Raw genomic sequence first — 23,303 nt, forward strand, 5'->3', positions numbered from 1 at the left:
ATGAGGTAACCTTCCAAATCACTTAGTTGTATAGGAGTTCACAATTGTATAGCAAATACTGATTGGATGGAAATAAAGTTTAATAAAGTTTAATAAAGAGAGGATATAACTCCACTAATAAGCACCAATTGGCTGCTAGAGAAATGGTCATAGTTTGTATTAAAATAATTACCATAATGATTACTATTTACTGGGTACTTACTATGTGCCAGATACTAAAATTTTCTAGATGTGTCATTCAATCCTCACAACAACCCAAGGGAATAGAGGTATATTCTATTATCTCCATTTTATAGTTGAGGCAACAACTGGGGGGATAATTTGCCCATGGTCACACAGCCAGTATAGATGACAGAGGCTATATTTATATCTAGCCAGGTCTGTATAACTTCTAAGACTTAATTACACTTCATAATGAAAATATCATATGTTCTAGAAAGCTGAATCAAGCAATATATAGAAAGGAATATACACCATGATCTACTGGGATTTATCCCAGTAATGCAAGGTTGGCTTAACACCCAAATCAAACAATGTAATGTTCCAAATTAATAGAACAAAGGACACAAACTACATGAGTATCTCAATAGACACAAAATACACATTGACAAAATTCAACACCCTTTCATGATAAAAATATTCAATAAACTAGTAAAGAAGGGAACTTCCTTAATCTGACAAGGCCATCTATAAAAAGCCCACAGTTAACATCATACCAACATAAGATTGAAAAATTTTCCCACAAGGTCAGGAACAAGATGGTCTACTCTCACCACCTCTATTCAACATTTTACTGGAGATTCTAGCCAAAGCAATTAGGCATTTATTAATTAATTAATTACAAATGGCATTCAGACAGGAAAGAAAGAATTTAGACTACCTCTATTCACAGATGACAAGATCATATATGTAGAAAATCCTGAAGAATCCACAAAAACACTATTAGAACTAATAAAAAAATAAAGAAGTTCGTGAGGTTGCTAGATAGATCAATACATGTAAATCAATTGTATTTCTATACACTGGCAATTAACAATCCAAAAATGAAATTAAGCATAATATGCCATTTATAATAACATCAAAGAGAATAAAACATATAGGGGAAAATCTAAGCAAATAAAAGCATAAGACTTGAACACTGAAAATAACAAAGTTTTGCTGGAAGAATTGAAAGTACCTAACTAAATAGAAAAACATCTCATGTTTATGTACTGGAGGGCTTAATACTGTTTAGATAGCAATACCCAAATTGATCTATAGACTAAAAACCAGTCCTATTCAAAATCCCAGCTGCATTTTTGCAGAAATAGACTGATGAGCTTATTCTAAAATTCACATGGAAATTCAAGGAATAAAGAAGAGTCAAAACAATCCTAAAAAAGGAGGAGTAAAGCTGGGGAACTTACACTTTCTCATTTTAAAACTTGCTGCAAAGCTGCAGTAATTGTCATGAATACGGGCATAAGGACAGAGATATAGATCAATAGAATCCAATTTAGAGTCCAGAAATAAATTCTTACATTTATGGTCAATTGATTTTTGGCAAGAGTGCCAACACAATTCAATGGAGGAAGAATAACGTTTTTAACAAATGATGCTGGGACAACTGGATATCCACATGCAACAGAAAATTGTTGGATGTGTGCTTCATATCAAATGCAAAAATTAACTAAAAATAGACCCAATATCTAAATGGAAGAGCTAAAATTATACAAATCTTGGTAGAGAACCTAACCATAAATATTTGTGATGTTGTATTAGGCAATGACTTCTTAGATATGACACCCAAAGCACAAGTGACAAAAGAAAAAGTAAATAAATTGGACTTCATCAAAATTTTTAAAAATTGTGTTTCAAAGAAAACCACAAAGAAAGTGAGAAGACAACCCATAGAAGGGAGGAAATACTTGCAAATCACATATCTGATAAGGAACTAGACTGTATAAAGAACAGTTACAAGTCAACAACAAAAAGACAAATTAACTTAAAAATGGGCAAAGGATCTGAAGGGACATTCTCCAAAGAAGATGTACAGAAGGCCCATAGCACAGGAAAAGATGCTTGACATCATTAGTCATTACCTAAATGCAAATCAAAACTACAACGAGATAGCTCTTCACACCCACTAAGATGACTAAAATAAAAAAGACAGACAATAAATGTTGATGAGGGTAGAGAAATTGGAACCCTCACACATTGCTGATGGGATTGTAAAGCAGTGCAGCCACATCTGAAAAACAGTCTGGCAGATCCCTAAAAGCTAAACATAGAGTTACAATATGATTCAGCAGTTCCATGCATAGGTATATATCCAAGAGAACTGAAAATATATTCATATGAAAACTTGTACCTGAATGCTAATAGCACCGTTACTTATAAGTAATCACCAAAAGGGGAAGTCCATCAACTGATTAACAGATAAAGAAAATGTTGTGTACCCATACAATGGAATGTTATTTGGCCATAAAAAAGAATAACACACTGACACATTCTACAACATGGAGGAAACTTGAAAACATGATGCTCAGTGAAAGAAGCCCATTACAAAAGATCACATATTGTGTGATTTCATTTATTGGACTATCCAAAATGGACGACTCCGTAAAGTCAGAAGGTGAATTAGTTGTTGCCAGACACTGAAGGGAGGGGAAGTACCTAATGGATAGGAGGGGAGTGACTGCTAAAGGGGATGGAGTTTCTTTTGGGATAATGAAAATATGCTGGAAGTAGTGGTGATGGTTGCACAACTCTGTGACTACACTACAAACTATTGAAATGTATACTTTAAATTACTGAATGTTATGGTATGTGAATAATATCTTAATAAGACTGTTTCAAAAGCTATACATGGTAAATAACACCTATTATATAAGACATTATAATCAATATGGTGTGTATTAATAGCATCTCATCTATATTATATATTATTAGTTATATGTTTTATAAACTCATATGTAATTATAGCTTATACAATTATAATAAATAAGTGGGCATATTATAATTGTTCATGAGCTCTGTACCTCTCCTGGTCTGGTTTTGAAGACACTTAAGTTCTTTTGAGCCCCCACAAAACATAAATATGCCACCCCAACTTTCTCCACAGGTCTGAGAGTGAAAAACAACTTTGAGATCAGTACATCCCTGTGTCAGATTGTTTTTGTTTTGTTTTGTTTTGTTTTGTTTTTTGCTTGTTTTGTTTGGTGCAATAAATCATGTGTTTAAGAGTTCTGAGGTCAGCCTGCTGGTCCTCTAATCCCGACTTCACCACTTTAATGGCTGTGGTTTAGATTAAGTTAGATCCCTCTCTTTGCCCCGTCTGTCAAATGGGAGAAATAATTCAATTCATACATGAGGTCACTAGGAGGCCTAAATGACTTCCTAAAAATTCAAGGTTCAGTCATTAGAACAGGGATTTATGCTCAATAAATGATAGTAATAGCATTTTTATAGCTATTCTGTTCTGCACATTCTCAAAAACATCTTAAATTTTAAACTACTTTGCTGTACAATTGGAGCAGAGTCAGCTTCATCCCTAATTGGGGGAAATACAAAGAATGTAAAGGGCGAAGGCTCAATATTCACAACCTGGGGACAGTGCCTAAAAAGCCAAATTTGGGGCATCCCTTTTTGCCGCTTTACAAATGGTCTTTATTTGTTTTGCCTATCTAGCCTCAAGATTAATTTCTGAGTTTAGGGGAGGACCTTGAAGTTTGGCCATAAATTTTCTGTGTTTAAAGGGAAGGTTTTTATCGCTGAATGTTCGGCAGTGCGCATGAGTCCAGGACGGTGACTCAGGCCATCTTCTCAGAGTTGACTGGCCATAAATCAGCTTTTGTAGAAAATTAATCTCCCCTGACTCCTTTGGAAAGTTAGCAATTATTAGTTGCTGGTATGAGAGAGAGTCTTCAAAAGAGGAATGGTGAGACAATGTCACCTTGCGTTTCTTCTAAACTCACTGATATTAGAAAAAAAGTTGTTCCCTCAAATAAGCTTTGGATGGGAGTGGTCCCCACAGGCAGATACAGCAAAAAGAAGTTGTTGGTGCCTGAAACTGACTACATATGTGAACCAGGTCCCAAGAAATACCCTGGTATGTTAAAGGGAAAGATAAGATTTCATGAAGCTGTTTGACCCAATATTGTTTTTTAGCCTGCTAATACCTAGGATGTCTTGAAAATATTTAGCCAGCCATTTTGAGAGTTTGACTACCAGCACCCAACAGCTGAAAATGGAGAGTATTTGGGTCTTTTGGCCAGTGTAAACAGAGTCACAGAAATAGGGGATTCAAGAAATGGACATTGAAATGTCACCCACTTCGGCTTCTCTCCTAAGGCAGGGTTACACTGAAAGCATCACAGATAGGTTTGCCTCCTTACTATACATCTCTATCAGTGAGTTCCTAAAGTGCAGTTCCCAGACCACCAGCATCAGCATCACCTGGGAACATGTTACAAATGCATATTCTTAGGCCTGTCCCCAGATTTACTAGATCAGAATATCTGGGGCTGGGACTCAGATATTTGTATTTCCAGCCCTCCAGGTGATTCTGATGCACACTCAAGTCTGCAAATTACTGCTATAGTATTACCAGTAACAGAGCTACTTTAAAGAAGAGAGTGGAGGCGTACCTGGGTGGCTCAGTCGGTTGAGTGTGACTTCGGCTCAGGTCATAATCTCGCAGTTTGTGGGTTTGAGCCCACGTGGGGCTTGCTGCTATCAGCGCAGAACCATTTCAGATCCTCTGTCCCCCTCTCTCTCCTCCTCCCCTTCTGTGTTCTCTCTCTCTCTCTCTCTCTCTCTCTCGAAAATAAATAAACCTTTAAAAAAAAAAACAAAGAATAGAGTGGCATTGTTTGGCACTATAAGACACAGGGAGTGGCCCATCATGGTCTCTCTAAGCGAGGATTTCTTTTTTGTCACAAGAAGACTGGAAGTCGGCAACCCTGGGCTGATGCTGAAAAACCCATGCTGTTATCGGGGCGCCTGGGTGGCGCAGTCGGTTAAGCGTCTGACTTCAGCCAGGTCACGATCTCGCGGTCCGTGAGTTTGAGCCCCGCGTCGGGCTCTGGGCTGATGGCTCAGAACCTGGAGCCTGCTTCCGATTCTGTGTCTCCCTCTCTCTCTGCCCCTCCCCCGTTCATGCTCTGTCTCTCTCTGTCTCAAAAATAAACGTTAAAAAAAAAAAAAAGTAAACATTAAAAAAAAATTAAAAAAAAAAAAAAACCCATGCTGTTATCAACATCCTAGTTTCCTTCTAACTTCACATTCTGTCAGCCTTGGGAAGTGGTTTTTGTCCTCAGGCACAACACTTCAAGGCCACAGGATGTCCTCTGATCCATGTTGGGAAAGATGAGGTGAGAAGGATGATGAGGAGAAGGAGTTAATAGGTACAAGCAAGCAGGGTCTCTCTCTCCTTCTGAAAGGTTTCCTGGAAGCTGTAGCTAGTGACCTCCACTCACATTTCACTGGCCATGACTGGCAGCTGCAAAGGAAGGTGGAGTGGTGAACATTTTTAGCTGGGTACTTTGCTGCTCTGAAAAAGAATCAGGGTTCAGTTAGTGAGGCAGAAGTGGAGAAAGGACTTGGGTAGGCAATTAGCAAAGTGCTAAGTGGGCTTAATAAAGAACAGCTTAATAATTCAGGTCAATATAGATACTAATTGTAGACATTGAATCATCAGGGCTGAAAGAGACAATAAAAAAGCACAAAAAGTTTGAAACAAGTGGTCAAAAACTTTAGAATAAAGATCCAGTTCTGGAAAAATGATTATAAAATGCTTGATTTTATTGTGAAAACTTCTCTTAAGATCAGAAAATGCAACATTGGTGACTGTAGTTGAGATTTCCTTGATTATTTCTTCATCACTGGATGATTTTCATTCTTGGAGAAATTTCAGAAGTTGAATGGTTAGCATCAACGGTGACATTTGCCTATGATGCTGGGCCACTGTAATTGAGCAAGATGGCTTATGTTGCCTTTTCTTGACTGACTTCATTTCACTTATTTGTGGAATCTGTTTCATATCATAGTGTTACTTCTTGGTCACAATTTTTTACTTTGCAAGCAAGCCAAAAAAAATATCTTTATCACAGATAAGTATTCTTAAATCCATTTGCTCTGAAGTATACAACTTTCATAAGTGATTTTTCCCCCTGGCAGCTGAGGTTTAAATCTAATTGAGAAAATACCTTATTCACAGGTACAAAAGCACCCCCTCCTAGCCAGCTCTTTTTCTAGTCCCAGATGAAGTCACTTAATGCTCATCACTGCCTATCATGCATCCCAATGAATTTGTACTCCTCTATCCACCCCCAGCCCCTAGGACCTAGCCAGGAGAAAGTTAAAACCTCCAATGAGCACTAATGGGATGGGATGGGAGGTTTCTAAATCTAGAAACCTATACTCAAAATATGGTGTTCCCACCAGCAGCAGCAGCACCATCATCTGGGAGCCTATTAGAGATGCAGAGTCTCAGGCTCATCCCAGATCTGTTGAATCTGACACTCTAGTAACATGTGTTTTAACAAGCCCTCCAGGTGATTCTGCTGCAAACTAAGGTCTGAGAATTGCTATCCCTAGACCAATGGTCTTCAACCTTAATTACACAATGAAATCACCTGGTGGGTTTAAAATGCCTTAAAAATTATTATGTCTCCCACCTTCAGAAATTCTGATTTTATTGGTCTAGGGAGCAGCTGGACAGTAGGATTATTAAAGGGTCCCCAAGTAGGTTTCTTGTGCAGCTATTTTAGAGGCATGAGAGAATTCCACCAAGCAGAAAACCTATATATTTGAGAGTGTATTTCCAATAAGACTCAGAGCCAGTACTGGACGGTGGACCAGTACTGTGTCCCTTTGGGAGGGATATACCCAGTGATCTTTCTTCTTAGGTTCTATCTTGATCATTCTTTTAGGGTCCACCTTTCTCTTCTCCTTCGTGGCTGGTGCCATATATGCATCAGGGCTCATTCTGATTGCAAGATCCCTTCTATCCACTTCTCACTAGGCATGTGGCCCATGGGGGTAATGAACAGAGGATTCATTCATAATAAACAGGTCAAAGCCCTGTATAAGTAGAAGAAGTGTATTTTTCCTGAACAACTGTCTCCATTGTACACCTTTTCTTAAATCTCTGGTCAAGAACTCCTAGCTAACATCTCTTTCTTTCTTTGACGAACATAACTAATGTTCTATACTATCTTCCTGCCAAATTGTGTCCAGTCTCTTCTTGGGAAACTCTCTATTCCTAGAACAGACCTTTTCATGTTCATATATGACTCTAATTGTGCAAGTTCTCCCCTTATTTAAGTACAAATCTGTTTTTATGGAGGGCCCAATGATGGATCCTAGATCTGCCTATAGAATAGGTTTCTTTACATGACATTACAACTCATCAAACATTTAGACATTTGTCAAACCTTGTGATATTGTGATTTATAATAAGAAATATATACTTGGTCTTTGTCCTTTTTGCTGGCACAGAGCTCCTGAAACCCTTGGAATTTCCTAAGTGATGGGAGCAATAAAAGTGTCTTTATGTTAATAGATGACTTTTGGACTGCACCTAAGGATGGGGGCTGCTTGCCAGGAGAATCAATGAGGTGATTAAAGGGTTGGAACTTTCAGTCCCATCCCCCTAACCTCTGGGGAGGGAGGAAGGGCTAGAGGTTGAATCAATTGCTAATGGCCAATGATTCAATCAATCATATCTATGTAATGAAGCCTACATTAAAAACAAACAAACAAACAAACAAACAAACAAAAACCAAAAGGACAGGGTTGGGAGAGATTCTGAGTTTGTGAACACGTGGAGATTTGGGGTAGAGTGGCATACTCAGAGAGGACATGGAAGCTACTTGTCCTTTCCCCATATCTTGCCCTGTGCCTATCTTCCATCTGGCTGCTTCTGAGTTATATCCTTTTATAATAAACTCATAACCTAGTAAAATGTTTCTGTAAATTTTGTGAACCATGCTAGTAAATTACTCAAACACAAGGAGGGAGTCATTAGAACCTGCAAAGTATAGCTAGTTGGCCCAAAGTACAGGTAATAACCTGGACTTGTGATTGGCTGGCTCGTGAAGTAGAGGGCAGTCTCATAGGACTGAGCCCAAAACCTGTGGTATCTGACACTATCTCAAGTAGATAGTTTCGAAATTGAATTGAATGTTGAACACCAAGTTGGTGTCCAAGAATAGTTTCATAGTGTGGGAACCTGAGCCACTTTCCCCATATTGGAATTGGTATCAGAACGTGTAAGTCACCTCTAATTTTTGTCTATTTCTTCTTTGGGTTCAGAATTTAATTTTTAAATAGTACCTCTCTGTAGTAGATATTGTTGGGGTCTACTCTGGACCCTCTTTCCCAGGCTACATGCCCATTCCCACCTGCTCTGAGAGCTCACAGCTATATTCTCTAGAAAACTGCCTGAAGCTGATGGACACCACAACAGTGGAGATGTGTGCTACCCCTCACCTAGGCCAGCCATAGCCAGTGGCTGACTGACATAAGGACAAGAAAGCCCAGTTTCCCTGTCTCAAGGGTAGGACAATTCTGATCTCCAGGGCTGACCATATCCATGCCTAGTCCCCTCCCCTTTTCCTGAGAATCTTCCCCCAACAAATCACTTGACAAGGATCCCCATTTCAGGCTTTTCTAGGGAACTTGAACTAAAACAGCTTCCAATGAGTGCAAATATTTAAGACTGCTCCTTTTATGTGATCACCCACATTGCCACACATTTGTTTGACCAGTCAGGATTAAAACAGCCTGCTGAGCCCCAAAGGAATTAAGCATAAAAGAGAGCTCAAGGACAGGTTTGACTGTTTTTATGGGGCCAGGGTCAAGGGTGTAGCCTGGGAAGCCTGGGTAGCAGCTGCTACCCGATAGATGCTTTGCAATAAGAAAAAGACTATTCTCGATGCTACTGTCTTGATGCCCCAGCCACATGTAGCAGATTGATTACAAAAAAAAAATGGCCCTTATTTTCTTACCATCTCTGTATGCACTCTCATTGCAATGTGATTTTGCAGTTCCTCCAATTTAGAGGTAGAGCATGTTTGCTGCTTGAACCTTGGCTGGACTTGTTTAGACCAATAGAGTCAAGGAAAACAAATAGTTTTGCCAGTTCCAGGCCTGACATCCAGAGCCCTTGAGCACCTCTCCTTTCTCTTTTGGACCCCCCAGCCACCACCATACAGCAATGCCCAGGCTAGCCTCCTGGAGGATGGAAGACACATGACCCAGCCATGTCATTTCCCCAGACAGCAGCCAGCTGACCAGCAAACATGGAGGTGAGGTTATCCTAGAGCACTCATCCTCCAACTGACCACTGACTCACAAGCAACCCCAGCTGAGATCAGCAGAGCCTGGCTCTGAACCGAAAGACAACCCAGTTGACTCATAACCTTGAGACCTAATTATGGTTGTAGTTTGAAGACACTGAATTTTGGGGTGACCTATTAGGCAGCACTGTGATAACAGTTAATTGATACCCCACAGCTTTCAGACCCTTCTTGGAGAAACCCAAACATGGGACACATGCATTAAACTACAAACTAAACAGCTCTGCATGTCTGATTCTGGTCTTGAGGAGACAGGTTTGCAACTGACAGCCACAGAGAGAGCAGGGGTTCTGGTGGCCAGAGCACAGCACTTGAGGCAGGAGCAGGTTTTGAGCTCAGAGGGGAACCTGTGAGCAGCAAACTACACAGCCTGAGGCCTCTTGTGCAGTCACAGGGGAAGTGATGAGAAAGCAAGTTTTATTTTTGTTTCAAGGTCTAGCAAAAGTACCTGTGAAGCCAGCAGGGAGCAAATCAGGGAAGTTGACTGATTTGGCCAACAGGGGCTTCCATTTTATGAAAGATGTGGGACGGAAGAAGAGAAGGAGAACAGAACCCAGAAATGTGAAAATCGGGGGTAAAATTAGAAACAGGTTTTCTCTTTTTGTAGCTCTAAAATGTCTATATTAGAATGTAGCAAGCATATAGTAATTTGTACAAATCTGAAGAATCCATAGCAGTGAATTGGTACTACAAGCACGCAGGCCAGTATGAAGGATCTTTCCAGCACCCAGAAGGCTCCTTTATGCCCATTCCCAGTCAACTCCATATAGAAGTAACCCTATTCTTAGTTTTACTTGTTTTTGGACTTCATATAAATGGAATCATATGGCATATGCTCTTATGTCTGACTTTTGCTGCTCAGCATTTCATTTGTAAGATTCATATATGAGGGTACATGATACAGTATTTTGTTCTTTTTTTGTCAATGTAGTATTCCATTGTATAAATATACCATGATTTATTTATTCTACTGCTATTAGACATTTGGGCTCTTTCCAGCTTTGACTTTATGAATAGTGCTGCTATCAAAGTCTTGTACATGCCTTTTGGTGCACACACATTCTCTTTCTTTTGAGAAAACAGTGGCTTTCAATCTCTCTTTTGTCCATTACCTGGCCCAGGTAATGTCTCAGCATCCTTGGTCACCTGTTGGCCACAGGCTTATGTAAGAAACTGCATTTGAATCCAGATTCAATCTTCTTTCTGGGAGGAGGGAAAGAGAAGGAAAAGGGAAAGGAAGGGAAGAGACAGCTTCAGTGACAACAGAAATGTTAATCAGTCTCTCTTAACTTTACATTTTCTCTCTGGTAGCCATCTGAGATGCCTAAAATAATGACATTCATTTGAATTAAAGATGTGAAGACTTCTTTTAAGATGCAAATTTGCTTTTTAGAAGGGCAAATACATAAAATAATTAAATTGTTACAGTTTCCTGGTGCTTTGTAATGCTTAAATTGTCCTCTTATTTGCTAGCCCCTCCTACTCAGAGTGATCTCCAGACCAGCAGCATCCACTGATGTGGGAGTTTGTTAGAAATGCAGTCTCCCTACCCCAGAACTATGGAATCAAGATCTGTATTTTAACAACATCCCCATGTAATTCTCATGTACATTAAAGTTTATGAAGCCCTCTAGTATCCCTCTTGATACTCACAAGACCCCATAAAACAGATATGGGAGAAGAAATTGTTCTCATTTTACAGATGGGGAAATCAAGACACAGAAAGATGTACTTGATGTACCAAGGGCACCCTGCTCTTTCCATGCTGGGGTAAGTTCTCTAGATGAAAACTGCTAGTTTCCCGTTATTTCACACTGGTACTCACTGACATGCCTAGCGTGTCATCAGGTCAACCAGCCTGTTTCTCCCTGGAAAGCACTGTCCCGACAGGCTGCATTATAGTCTGGGTCACTCTCTTTGGACGTTAGCCTGAAGAGTCATCAGAAGGACACAGATGTGGTGGCATGGTGGGGGTGGGGGATGGAGGAAAGGAAAGGGAATGAGGAAACACATGAAACAGCAGAGAGGCATGGAAAGCATTTGAAGCAGCATCAGAGACACACTACAAGTTCCTGCCATCGCTGTCTTATTCCTTCCTTGCCGGCAAGCAAGAGGTCTCTGCTGTGACGCAGTCTGCAAGAGGCTGTTGGCAGCCAGCCCAGAGCTGGACTGTGCCCTTACTGCAGTGCTCTCAGCTATGCAGGGAGACTGGAGGCTGCCCGGTGCACCTTTGCTGGGCCCCTGCAGAAGACTGACACCACCTGAGCCAGAGGGGACACAGCTCTGCAGCAAACAAAGCCAGCCAGACTGCAGAGCTCGCTGGAAGGCTGGATGCAGTAACTCGAGACAGGTGCAGCTCAGGGCATTCTTGTATACATCTGTAGGTTCTGAGGACCCTAGGGTTTCACCATCTATTCTGCCCCGCCTAAAAGCAGCTCCAAGCTGCAGACTTGCTTCATCTGGCCTAGAGACATCTGGGTATTCCCCCTTGACCCTGAGCCCTGTGACTGTCTGACAGCCAGGATGATTCTGGCTCAGTAAGGCTCAGAGTTCAGATCAGTGTCACATACCGAGACTCTATAGCCTTCCCTCAAATCCAGCTGGAGGGAGCTGGAAAATACCCAGGGCTCTGTCTATTTGGATGCTGACATAGGGATACTCCAAGGAAAACTACAGCCTCCCCCCTCACCACCTCTACAGATGCCAGTTGTCAAAGGTACAGTTAACAGTGGCCTTCCAAAGCCAATGTCTGATTTTTCCTAACTCCAAAGGATGGCTCTAATGGCAGAGGTTCTAGAACAGACAAAGGGAGGGAGTTACCATAGGTTAGAGAGAGCTACTTAGGACAGGTGAAGAAGCTTGTACGGAGTTGGAGTAGGGGCCCAAACTTCTCCTTAAGTCTAAAGAGTAGAACCATTGCCTTAACCTGGGTTCTTCCTACTGCCCAATTTCTACAACTTTCATCCTTCAACCCTCAGTGGCTTTCTTTCTCCCATGTTGGGAGATGGTTGACCCTTTCTATGAACAACTGTGGCCTGTTTATTCAGTCACAGTCCAGTTGTGTGGCAAGGACACTGATCCAACCTCCTAGCAGATAAAGCTATGCAAGAATGAGGATCAGTTTCCAGGCCATGGTCAAAAACTAGTCTGTGTGTTGTATGTGTTGGTAGGTGGTCAGAAGTAGAGAAAGAAGGAGACAGAGGTCACTGAAAAGAATCAGTCAGAAATCATTGTTTGAGGATGAACAGTTTCTTAGGCAGCATAGGGCTTCTTTCCCACTAAGCTCTACTGAGTAAATGCTCTTTCCCTGTCATGACTATGGGCCTCTACACAGTTCCCCAGACGGTACAGATCAAACCTTCTCATGACAGTGGAGATGCTTTTAAAAATCTCCATGACAGGGGTGCCTGGGTGGCTCAGTCAGTTGAGCGTCCGACTTCGGCTCAGGTCATGATCTCACGGTCCGTGAGTTCGAGCCCCACGTCGGGCTCTGTGCTGACAGCTCAGAGCCTGGAGCCTGCTTCAGATTCTGTGTCTCCCTCTCTCTTTGACCCTCCCCCGTTCATGCTCTGTCTCAAAAATAAATAAACATTAAAAAAAAATTTTAAATCTCCATGACAGAAATTGGTCTATCGATGTGTGAGATGCCGCATGACTAGGGCGTAAATCAGTTAATTCCAGACACCCTGTTTCCTGAATTTGCATCCATATTTTTCTACCTGTTTGATTCAAGCAGCCAACACTTAAAATCTAAGCCAGACCTTAGATTCTGTCTTCACTTTTTTGTTAGTCTCTCACTGTCCCCATAGAGGACATCCATCCATTCAATTAATAATTATTAAGCACTTGTGCATGAGTCATTGTGCTAATGAGAAATAGAGTTTCTACCATATAGGAGTTTCTTTATTCTACAGATATGTATCAGCACTGCGTGCTCACATAGCAATGTGTGAGGTGCTAGAGAGGGTAAGAAGGAAGAGAATACAAGCCCTCGTGAAGATTCAGACACATCTGGAGACTTGTGCAAGATCACACACAGCCCATTTCTCTTGTCAAAGAAGCGGGTCCTTGCTACAGAAGTGTGGATTCACTGGAAACTTGTGTGAGATGCAGAGTCTCAGACTACCCTCCATGTCCCACACCCCAGACTTGCTGAATAAGAACCTGTTTTTTAAATGAATCCCTCAAGCACTTTTACTTTTTACTTTTTCCAAGTAAAATTTGAGACCACTGATGTGGACTCCCTGATGTGGAAGCTGTAGGAGTTTAGGGGTGAGAGAGATTATTGTGTACTTCAGTGATCCAAAACATGCCCATGCATGAGTTTGGCTCTCAAGAATGACTGGACTTTAGCTGAGTACAGAGGGCTCAGGGAATAGTAATTTCCCACTTCTGCCAAGTTAAAAAAAAAATCTTCAAGCTCCAGAGGCAATAAAATCTTGCGGACACATTTTCCACAATAGCAAAAGCTTTGAGTCAGGTAGGATGACTCGGCAAATTTTTGTGGTTGCCAGTGTCAGGATCCCCAAATGGCAACTTGCCCAGTTTGAACCACTTGAAGGTCAGATGGCCTTGTATTCTGGAATGGATCTGCCCCCACAAGATTCCTGGCCTTGCCCAACCTGCCTGCTAGTCAAATAGATGACCAATGAGAAACTGGCTCATTATTTTCCAGCAGTTACTCAGCCAGTTGGCAGCTCCCAGCAAATTGAGTCCTGGAGTGGCATCATCTGAACATCAGTGGGGTGGCTGCTTTATCAAGCCAGTTCAGGAGAGCAGATAAATCACTGTGAAGTTGCAGTTAGAGGCCGTCTGTACTGTGACTATTGCTTAATATGGGTGCCTCAATTTTCTTGCACTCACCCTTCCTACGTCCAATTTAAGAATTAAGATTTTTGTTCTAAATATAAAAACTGAAACAAATAAACAGATCAAAACATGACTGCTGTTAGTGTTATCTCCTGTTTCTACTTACTGTCCCAATGTCTATGTTTGTCCATTAATTTTATCAGAAAAAAATGATACAGAACTTCACAATGCCATTGAATGCGTTGCTTAAAATTCAGGCCCGCACTCCATAGTGATAAAACCTGTCCATCCTTTCAGAAGTCATGCCAAGGAGAATCTCCTTGAAAGTAGGTAAGTTCTAAAGACAACCTGGCCCAAGTCATCTACCATCAGGCAGATTTCTCCTTGAGATTATTTTCTAGCAGCAGGGATGGGTTTGTGCTGAGTGGTGAGTCGTCCGTACCCTCTAAGCTTTGCAGCCATGGCTTGTTTTATGAGGCAGCCGGCAGGGTAAGGAAACAAGCAGATGCTGAGTAGCAGGACCCAGCTGGCTGGCTCACAGGAAATGGAACCTAAGATCTTTGACTCATCAGCTCTATTCTGATCCCTTTGATCTGATGCTTAATTAATAACATGGCAATATCATCTGTCCTAAACCCACCACTGCTCATGGCCACCCTCTTCTCTCTTCTCTGCTCTAATCTCCAGGACACCAGAAGCACTGGTCAGTCAACTACTTCTCTTAACCATTATCATGGATGTGATTTCAAATTGGTGCAGGCTGGGTTTATGCCTGAGCAAGATGGCAGGTAGGGGCAGGTACACACCACTAAGTAGACATATTCCTCTTTATCTGGGGGCTGTGTTTTTAGGGAAGAGCTTTCGAGTGGGGAGGTTTGAGCCTCAAATGCTAATCTCATCATTTGCCTCCATCTTTTCAGAGACTGAGCCTATTTTACTGTGTTTTTGAGATGATCAAATGAAAGTGTGAGAAATCCGGAAGCCATACATGTAAATAAAGGTTGAAGGCACTGATTGAGCTCAGAGGAAATCTATTTTCGAAATTTGGAGATGTTGTCCTGTGAAACAGAGAGCCAGTAAGTTTTTGTGATTCCCTGGATAGGGTGTAAGTTCAGTGGAAGGAGGCACTTCCTCACAAGGAAAAGCTACCCAACAATGGAGGCAAGACCTTTCTTCTTGAGTTAGGAGCTCCTCATCATGACAGGTACTTAAGCTGAAGCTCCTTTGAGGAAAGCTCCTTTGAGGAAACACCTGCATTCTAAGGGAAAGGTTGGAATAGAACTTTACCATTCTTTCAACTCAGATTCTAAGATGTATGCAGAGCTAACCTTCACAGAGTAGTTGCTATGGTGTCATTTTATATGTATTATCCCATTTAACTTGCATGGACTCCCATAAAGTGGGTACAATTGTTATATTTTGTTTTATATTCCTCCTCCCTCTTCTTGGGATACTCTTGCCTCAGATACTGTGTGGCTCCCTCCCTTCACATCATTCTGATATTGTCTGTGTTTTATCTCCTCCAAGAGCCTTCCATCTCTGCTCTTTGTAACATTGCCATCCCTTCCCTCAACTCTCCATCCCTTCCTCTGTTTTATTTGATTTATGGCATTTAGCACTATGTGAAGTTATGTTCCAAACAAATCTATTATCTTCTGTCTCCTCTATGAGAACAGAGGGACTTGGTTGGTTTTGTGTATGCTCCATCCCCAGCACATGGAATCAAGGTTGTGGTACATGGCAGAACATATGTGAAATGAATAAATGAGTCTGTTCTACAGATCAGGAAATTGAGGCATTGAAGAGGTGAAGTAAAATCTCCAACATCACACAGTGAGTAAATAGAATAGCCAATGATTGCTCAAGGGTTTGAATAATGTGGTTCCAGAGTCCCCACATGTACCTGCTATACTCCATCTGATTCTTTGAAGAAACCATGTTTTCTTGAAGAAAGGCTTAGACCTTAAAAATTCAATGGCTGGCTCTGGCCAGTTACCTCTTGTTTTATTACTTTAGATGACTTGTGCCTATAAGCAGGTGGCCACTGGTTGCCACCAATGTGGTGTCAAAAAACCCAGAGAGAAGGCAGAGGGCAAAAGTCAGAGGGCACAAGGCCACCTTTACCTCACTGATCTTCTGGCTGCAAAATGATTGTGAGTGGAGCAGGTGGGTCAGAAGAGGACAGTAAACAGCTTGGCAGTCACCTGGTCCTAATTGGTCCATGAGCAGATATATTGAGTCTGACACAGTTCCCATGCCTGGAGTCCTCAAAATCAAATTTGCAAACTCAGAGCAGATTCCTTGTCTCTCCATGTGATTTGAAGGGGCTGAATTTATGTTCCCTGCTTCCTCCCTTCTGCTAGAGCTTGGATTTTTCCATGACAAAAAATCATATTGATTTGAATATTAACAGGTCATAAAAGAGAGTCAACATTAGCTTTTGTAGTTAATGAAAAAGAATATAGACCTGAAAATCAGACATGCCTCAATTAAAATTCAAGTTAGTTGCCCTCTGGGAGCTTCAGTTTTCTTACCTGAAAAATAGGAACTAAGCCTTCCCACATGGTTTTTGTAGATTAGCTGAGAAAACATAAAGGAAGACATCTGCCATTGATTTTCTCTTTAAGTGTCAGACCATTGTTTTCCTGCTAGCTCTCTTCTACTCTTTCTGTGACTGGGTACAGAAAAGAGCATTATTGGAAGAAGATACTGGGTTTGAATCCAAACAGCAAAATCAAATTAACAAAAAAAAAAAAAAAAAAAAAAAAGGACATGATTTCAGTTCACTGAGGCCGGAAAAGTACAACATTTGTGTGTTGTCTTCACCTTCATCTCAGGGTCAGGTTCTGCACTATCTTCCTGCTTGAGTCCTTAGCTCTCCAACCCCTGGCTCACTGGGATATAGCTCACTGTGGCTTCAAAATGGCAGAGGTTAGAGGGCTGGAACAGGACATTTCATAACAGAGACTTCTTCTGGAGCCTGCAATTGGAGGTGAGGATATTTTTGCTACATTAGACATTTTCAAGGACCCAAATGGATCTGTGGATTTGCCAGAAAATTCCTTCTGTTTCAGGTAGATAAAAGCCTGTTGCCCAGCAGTTCTCTCTTGGTGCTGCCATTGTTCTTCAGCTTAAAAATTGTCTTCATTCACCAGTAGTATCAGATTCTGCTGGATGCCTCTTACTAACAAAGCATATGAAATATTTGCTTATTAAATAAACCAACATAAAACACACTGAGAAATATGTCTGTAAAGTGAAGCTGTGCTTATATTGCTACCACTAAAACTTTTGCAACTACCTCTGGCATTACCAGGATCCACTATAATCTAATACAAAGTTCTACACAGTTGTATTAAGTTGTTCATAAGGGAGGATGAAACAATACATCTTATATATCTCTAGCAAAAGGCAGGCTCCACTTCTTTTTGAAGTTCATAACATAGGAAGGGGTGCTCAAAGGTGCAGGGTGAACAGAAAGATTATATTTACTCTTGGGGTGTTTTAAAATAAATGTGAACTTTAACACACACTCTTATATACTCTATTTCAATCAAAACAAAACAAACAGAATTAAACCTGACATCTTGGAACGAGAAATCCTAAGATTGCCTGGCACAAGGTAGGTGCTCCATAAATAATTTGAATGGATGAGAGAGTAAATGAATAACTAAATCATGAGGCCTCTGATTTCTGAGCAATACAGAAATATCCTGAAGTGCTGGTAAAAAAGGAAATCCTTTTTTAATCCAATTAAAGATTTTTAAATCTCAAAAAGGGAGCAAATAATTACTTTTGCTCTATGTTTTTCAGTGGGTTAACAAACAATAAAAGAATTCTTATCTTTCTTTAGGAGGCTATCTGGAATGATATCATATACTTGGCCGAGTTTTCTTATTTGTTCCTAATGAGTGATATCAGTTTTAATGCTGTGCTGCCCAAAGATAAATTTGATATGCCCCAAGAGAAAGAAATATAGGGTTGAGCCAGCTTTTCTCAACCTTGACACTGTTAACATTTGTGACTGGATAATTCTTCGTTGTGAGGAGCTATATATTAACAGCATCCCTGGCCTTTACTCACTAGATGCCAGTGGCACCCCCACCCTGAGTCATGACAGTCAAAATGCATCCTGACATTGCTAAATATCCCTTAGAGGAAAAATTGCCTTTGGCTGAGAACTAGACCTTAAAAATGGTCAACTGTTAGAGAGGTAAAATTGATTTCTGAGCTTTAAGAAATTGTAAACCAATTTTTTGCTAAGTACAACTTTGTCTTGATATCTGCTCCAAGTCAATTAGGCCCTGTACAGAGTAGTTACAGAGACAAGAGATCTCACAGGGGGTTAAATCTACAAGAAAGGTTGTTATGCCAAATAATACTCAGTAACTATTGACACAATCATATTGCTTAACACACTGATGTGGAATTCAGAGATTTCAAACAACAATCACTTATTCTTATGCTTGAGAGTCTACCAGTTGGCTACGACCACATTGCATCTGTAGGTACACTGGGGCATTTTTGCTCCATGAATCTCATTTTGAGATTCAGGCTGAAAACAGAGCAGCTACTAGGGAGAAACCTTTCTCATGATAGAGGAAAAAGTGTCCAGAAGCATTAGCAGAACCATGCAGTATCTCAAACTCAGGATAAGACCCCATTTCAAAGAGGGAGAAGCTGAAAGTATCAAATGTCAGAAACATATCAAGCAGCAGTAACACTGTCACTTACATATTCCATTGGTCTAAACAAGCACATGGTCAAGGTCAATATAAATTGGACAGGAAAGTACACACTTCCCTTGGAGGTTGGGGGGGGGGGAGAGGAAGGATAGGAAATCAGCTAAACAATAATATACTACAGTTACACACATGAACTTCAAAGACTACATTTTCAATACCGCCATGATTCTTCAGTTCTCATTAGCTCCATTTTTTTGAAAGACACAGAGGGGGAAGTACCATTGGCATTTGAGTCAAGTTTGCAAAGCATATTAAGATCTTAGTTGGGAAAGCACACAACATAAATACCCAATTTTTTTTAGCTACTTTTAAGAAATCTTCTATTAAAGGGGCTCCTGGGTGGCGCAGTCGGTTAAGCTTCCGACTTCAGCCAGGTCACGATCTCGCGGTCCGTGAGTTCGAGCCCCGCGTCGGGCTCTGGGCTGATAGCTCAGAGCCTGGAGCCTGTTTCCGATTCTGTGTCTCCCTCTCTCTCTGCCCCTCCCCCGTTCATGCTCTGTCTCTCTCTGTCCCAAAAATAAATAAAAGTTGAAAAAAAAAATTAAAAAAAAAAAAGAAATCTTCTATTAAATCAGTAGATGGGTGATTTTATTGTTATGTTTTGCTTTGCTTTGTTTTGTTTTGTTTTCAGAACCTTTGGTGAATATTGTCTTAATTTGGGTTAATTGCTTTTAAAGAAAACCTAAAGTATCAATGCAAATGGTTTAGTCCTGTTTTTTTGCAACCAGACTGCTAAATAAATCACTAGCAGCTTGACAATAGCCAGCAGCCTACAACAGGGGTATAGAGTCTGTATTTTCTTCTACCTTTTTATGTACTCTGCTGCATTAGTCATGACCACACTAGAGAGCTCTGTGTACTGTTTAGGCATCTATATGCTTTAAAGAATATATACAGGAACTGGAATGGGTCCAACAACAAAGTATTATTGGAATGGAATAGAAACTGGATTCTTGTAAGATCTTTAATGAATATCTACTCTAGATTTCATTATTTAATCATTCAAATGCTCCTGATACATCTTTCCAAGAACCTCATGGAGGTCAACACCATAATTTTACAGATGAGGAAATGAACTGACAGAAAAATCCATGTGTTGTTCAACGTCACCCATTAGCCATGGGAGATCTTAAGCTATATCAGCCCCCAAGTTTTCTGGCCCCCAACCCCAGAACTATCTAGCATATCGTTTTTGTTAAGAAAGTAAAATAATTGTGGGTATTTGGCCTGAAAAAGGCTATAGTAGTCTTGGATTTTAAGTATACAAAAGTCTTTTCCATTATCCATGGTGCAGAACTCTGGGGTCTCAAATGGAATAGATAAAAAGCTAATCTTTGAGGATAATTGGGCACTTCCCAGTGGTCTCATCTATGGAGAGGTGGGATAAGAATATTTATCCCAAATGATTGTGTCCCCTTGACCCTTCCCTATCCTTACTCTGCATGCTGTCCTTAGAGCCTAGGATTATGGCTTTCAAATCTTTATCCCCAGCCTAAATTTCTCTTCTAAGCCCAGAGCCATGTATTCAACCTCTCAGTGAACATCTGTTGGCCCATTGGCACCCGGCATAAATTCTCTCCTCATGCATGTCCTCAAACAACCATTTCCTTCACTGGTATCCTCGTATCAGTGAGCATCATTTTCATCCATCCAGTTGCCCAGCCCAGAGACTAGGAATTCAATGTAGATTTCACTATTCCCCACCACACCTCATATCCAAGGAGCCACACGCTACAATTCTATTTCCTCAATATTTTCTAATTGTCTCCTTATTTTCTTTGTCATTTCTTGTCTGGATTATATACTGGCCTCCTAATTGTTCCTTCAATGTAACTCCAGCCCTCTGTATAGAATACACATTCTTTAGTGAGTTTTCTCTAATAAAAGAATACATTTGAGTTTCATCTGGTAGGCTGGTTTATATCAGCACTTGTACTCTGAGCATGGGATATTTGTTTATTCATTCAACATTATTTATTAAGTGCCCACTAGGGGACAGGCTCTGGAAAGACAATAGCAAAATCAATCAATCAATCAATCAATCATCATCCCCTCTCATGGAGCCTAAAACCTAGCAGGGGGAGATACGCAATACAAATTAAATAATTATAGTATATGATTAAATCAATAAAACATATATTAAGTTTAAAAATGAAAGCACTTGTTAGAAAAATAAAGCAGAAGGGAGGACTAGCAGTGTTGAAAAGTAGGACTGAAATGTTACATAAGTTGATTATAAAATGCACACTAGAAGCACCTGGTTGGCTCAGTCGGTTAAGTATCCTACTTTGGCTCAGGTCATGATCTCACAGTTTGCGAGTTCAAATCCTGTGTCAGGCTCTGTGCTGACAGCTCGGAGCCTGGAGCCTGTTTCACATTCTGTGTCTCCCTCTCTCTCACTCCCACTCATGCTGTCTCTCTCTCTCTCTCTCTCTCTCTCTCTCTCTCATAAATAAAAAAAAAACATTAAAAATTTTTAAAATAAAATAAAATGCCACACTAAGAAGATGACATTTAAAAGACTTGCACACAGTAGGCACTCAGAAAACTACTTCTTCAATGATAAAATACATGGGTAAGTGCCTAATTTCACATGACCCATGCAGCAGGTAGTGAATTAAGCAAAGAGTAAATCCTCCCCCAATTTACAGGTGAGGAAACTGGGGCTCAGAAAATGAAAGTGACTTGCCATCCAGGAGATAGTGGAGTCAAAGCTCAATCCAATTCTTCATTCTCTAAGACAAAAGGGGAAACTACCAACGTTATCTCAAAATTCAGTTTATAACGACTTGAAGGCCTATATTTGATTCATGTAGTCTAGAACCTGGAGTGCATTCCATTATAAATAGTTTTGATCAATCTGATGTTCTGTGAAACACAGTAAAGTCCAGAATGAGTCTGAGATAGTTCAGGTTTCTTTCTGGGTTAGCCTGGCTGAGCCAAGCAGACTGACTGCTCACTCACCCATTTGTTATTCTTTCAACTAGTGGGAATTGAATGTCTATCACAAGCAGTTTTCAGATGCTATAGATTCTGCTTTGAACAAAACAGACACTCATGGAGCTCTTGAAAGGCAGACAATGAGGTGTACTGAAGCTGTGTGTGTGTGTGTGGGGTGGGGTGGGGAATGAAGTAGAGTGGGGATGGGAGGATAAGGGGTGGGCTGACCAAGGGGAAGTGGAGGAAAGAAAGGAGAAAACAATGGTCCTTATGGCGGAGATGGGTTTGGTCAGCTGGTAGCATGAAGGGTAGACTCAAAGCACCAGGAAAGGAGTTGGTTAAGTGGACAACTCTTGTCCAGAACTTACAGCTCAACCTGTAGGAGTGAATCCCAGTCTCCCACCTCCCACTTTAGGCAAAGACAATAAGACCCTGCTTTAAACTGACTGTTGGTCTTTGTTTCACTCCCCCAAATTCCGAGTCACCATTCCTGATATTTTTCCTTCTCATATTTGTAACTCCAGGTTGGATGAAAAAAATGTGAGGTCTATTCTAGAACTTAAGGCAGAGGAGGAGATAAAAGCACTTTCAAACTGATTACAATCTAATAAAGCATTTCCCAAAGTACACTGATGCACATTGCTGATGGGACCAGTTTTGTGTGATCCTCTCCATTCCCGAACCAGGAAAAAAGAGGCAAGTTTGAACATGACTTGGCATAGAAGTCTGCCTTAATTCACACATGACCTGCCATTTAATTGCAAATATTGGCTTTTGGCTCACACAAAGTATATAAATGAGGGTAGCATAGGGGAATAGTGCAGTTTGGGGAAAGCCTGGGGAAAAAGAGCCTTTTATAATTACTCTGTTCTCTCAGGGAGGAAAAATATTTTTGGTAAATGTAAGGCAAAAAAATTCCTTGCATTTATTTTGACAAATACCTTCTGTTAATGGAAAATGATCCTGGATTTTCATTTACAGTATAAATATAAGGTCTTTTTTAAAAAAAAAAACAACTTTAATTTGTAAAGTGAGTGACATATTCTTGGATTCATTCTCTCAACCTCTTCTTTTCTCTCTAAGGAGGGAAGTCTTAAAATTACACTTTCCAGATGCCCTTGCTGTTAGGGCTCTGGATATGAATTATGCTGTGCCAGTTAGATGCAGTTGCCTGAGTTTTGTAAGGCAGAAATAAAGTGCAAGCAGACTTGCTGCAGTAAAGGCAGTTATAGTAAGCTTTGAACATTTTGAGCACATGCAGGAGTCAGACTCAGGGTTCTACTTTCCAGTTAGCAACCTCACAGGAGTGACAGAATTATGGAGGCAGCAAGAGTGGAAATGTGATGACCATAGTTTTTTGACTTTGACATTGAAACCAAGATCCCACTGGTGCCTCTGACTTCTATTCTTCTCACCATTTTGTGAGCACTTATTTCCCTGTATTAAATCACCTTCTGCTTGAAAT

At 40.6% G+C, this 23,303-nt stretch overlaps 1 long non-coding RNA gene across 1 annotated transcript in view; it reads right to left on the reverse strand.

The window, feature by feature from the left end:
• Positions 1-10,080: 10,080 nt before the first annotated feature.
• Positions 10,081-23,303, reverse strand: part of LOC102900958 — an 81,455-nt gene continuing 68,232 nt past the window's right edge. The window contains exon 3 of the long non-coding RNA XR_002154660.3: positions 10,081-10,547. This is a non-coding gene — a long non-coding RNA (uncharacterized LOC102900958). The remainder of the gene's footprint in view (positions 10,548-23,303) is intronic.

The sequence above is a fragment of the Felis catus genome, chromosome A3 (genome assembly GCF_018350175.1).
Source record: "Felis catus isolate Fca126 chromosome A3, F.catus_Fca126_mat1.0, whole genome shotgun sequence".
Classification (NCBI taxonomy): domain Eukaryota; kingdom Metazoa; phylum Chordata; class Mammalia; order Carnivora; family Felidae; genus Felis; species Felis catus.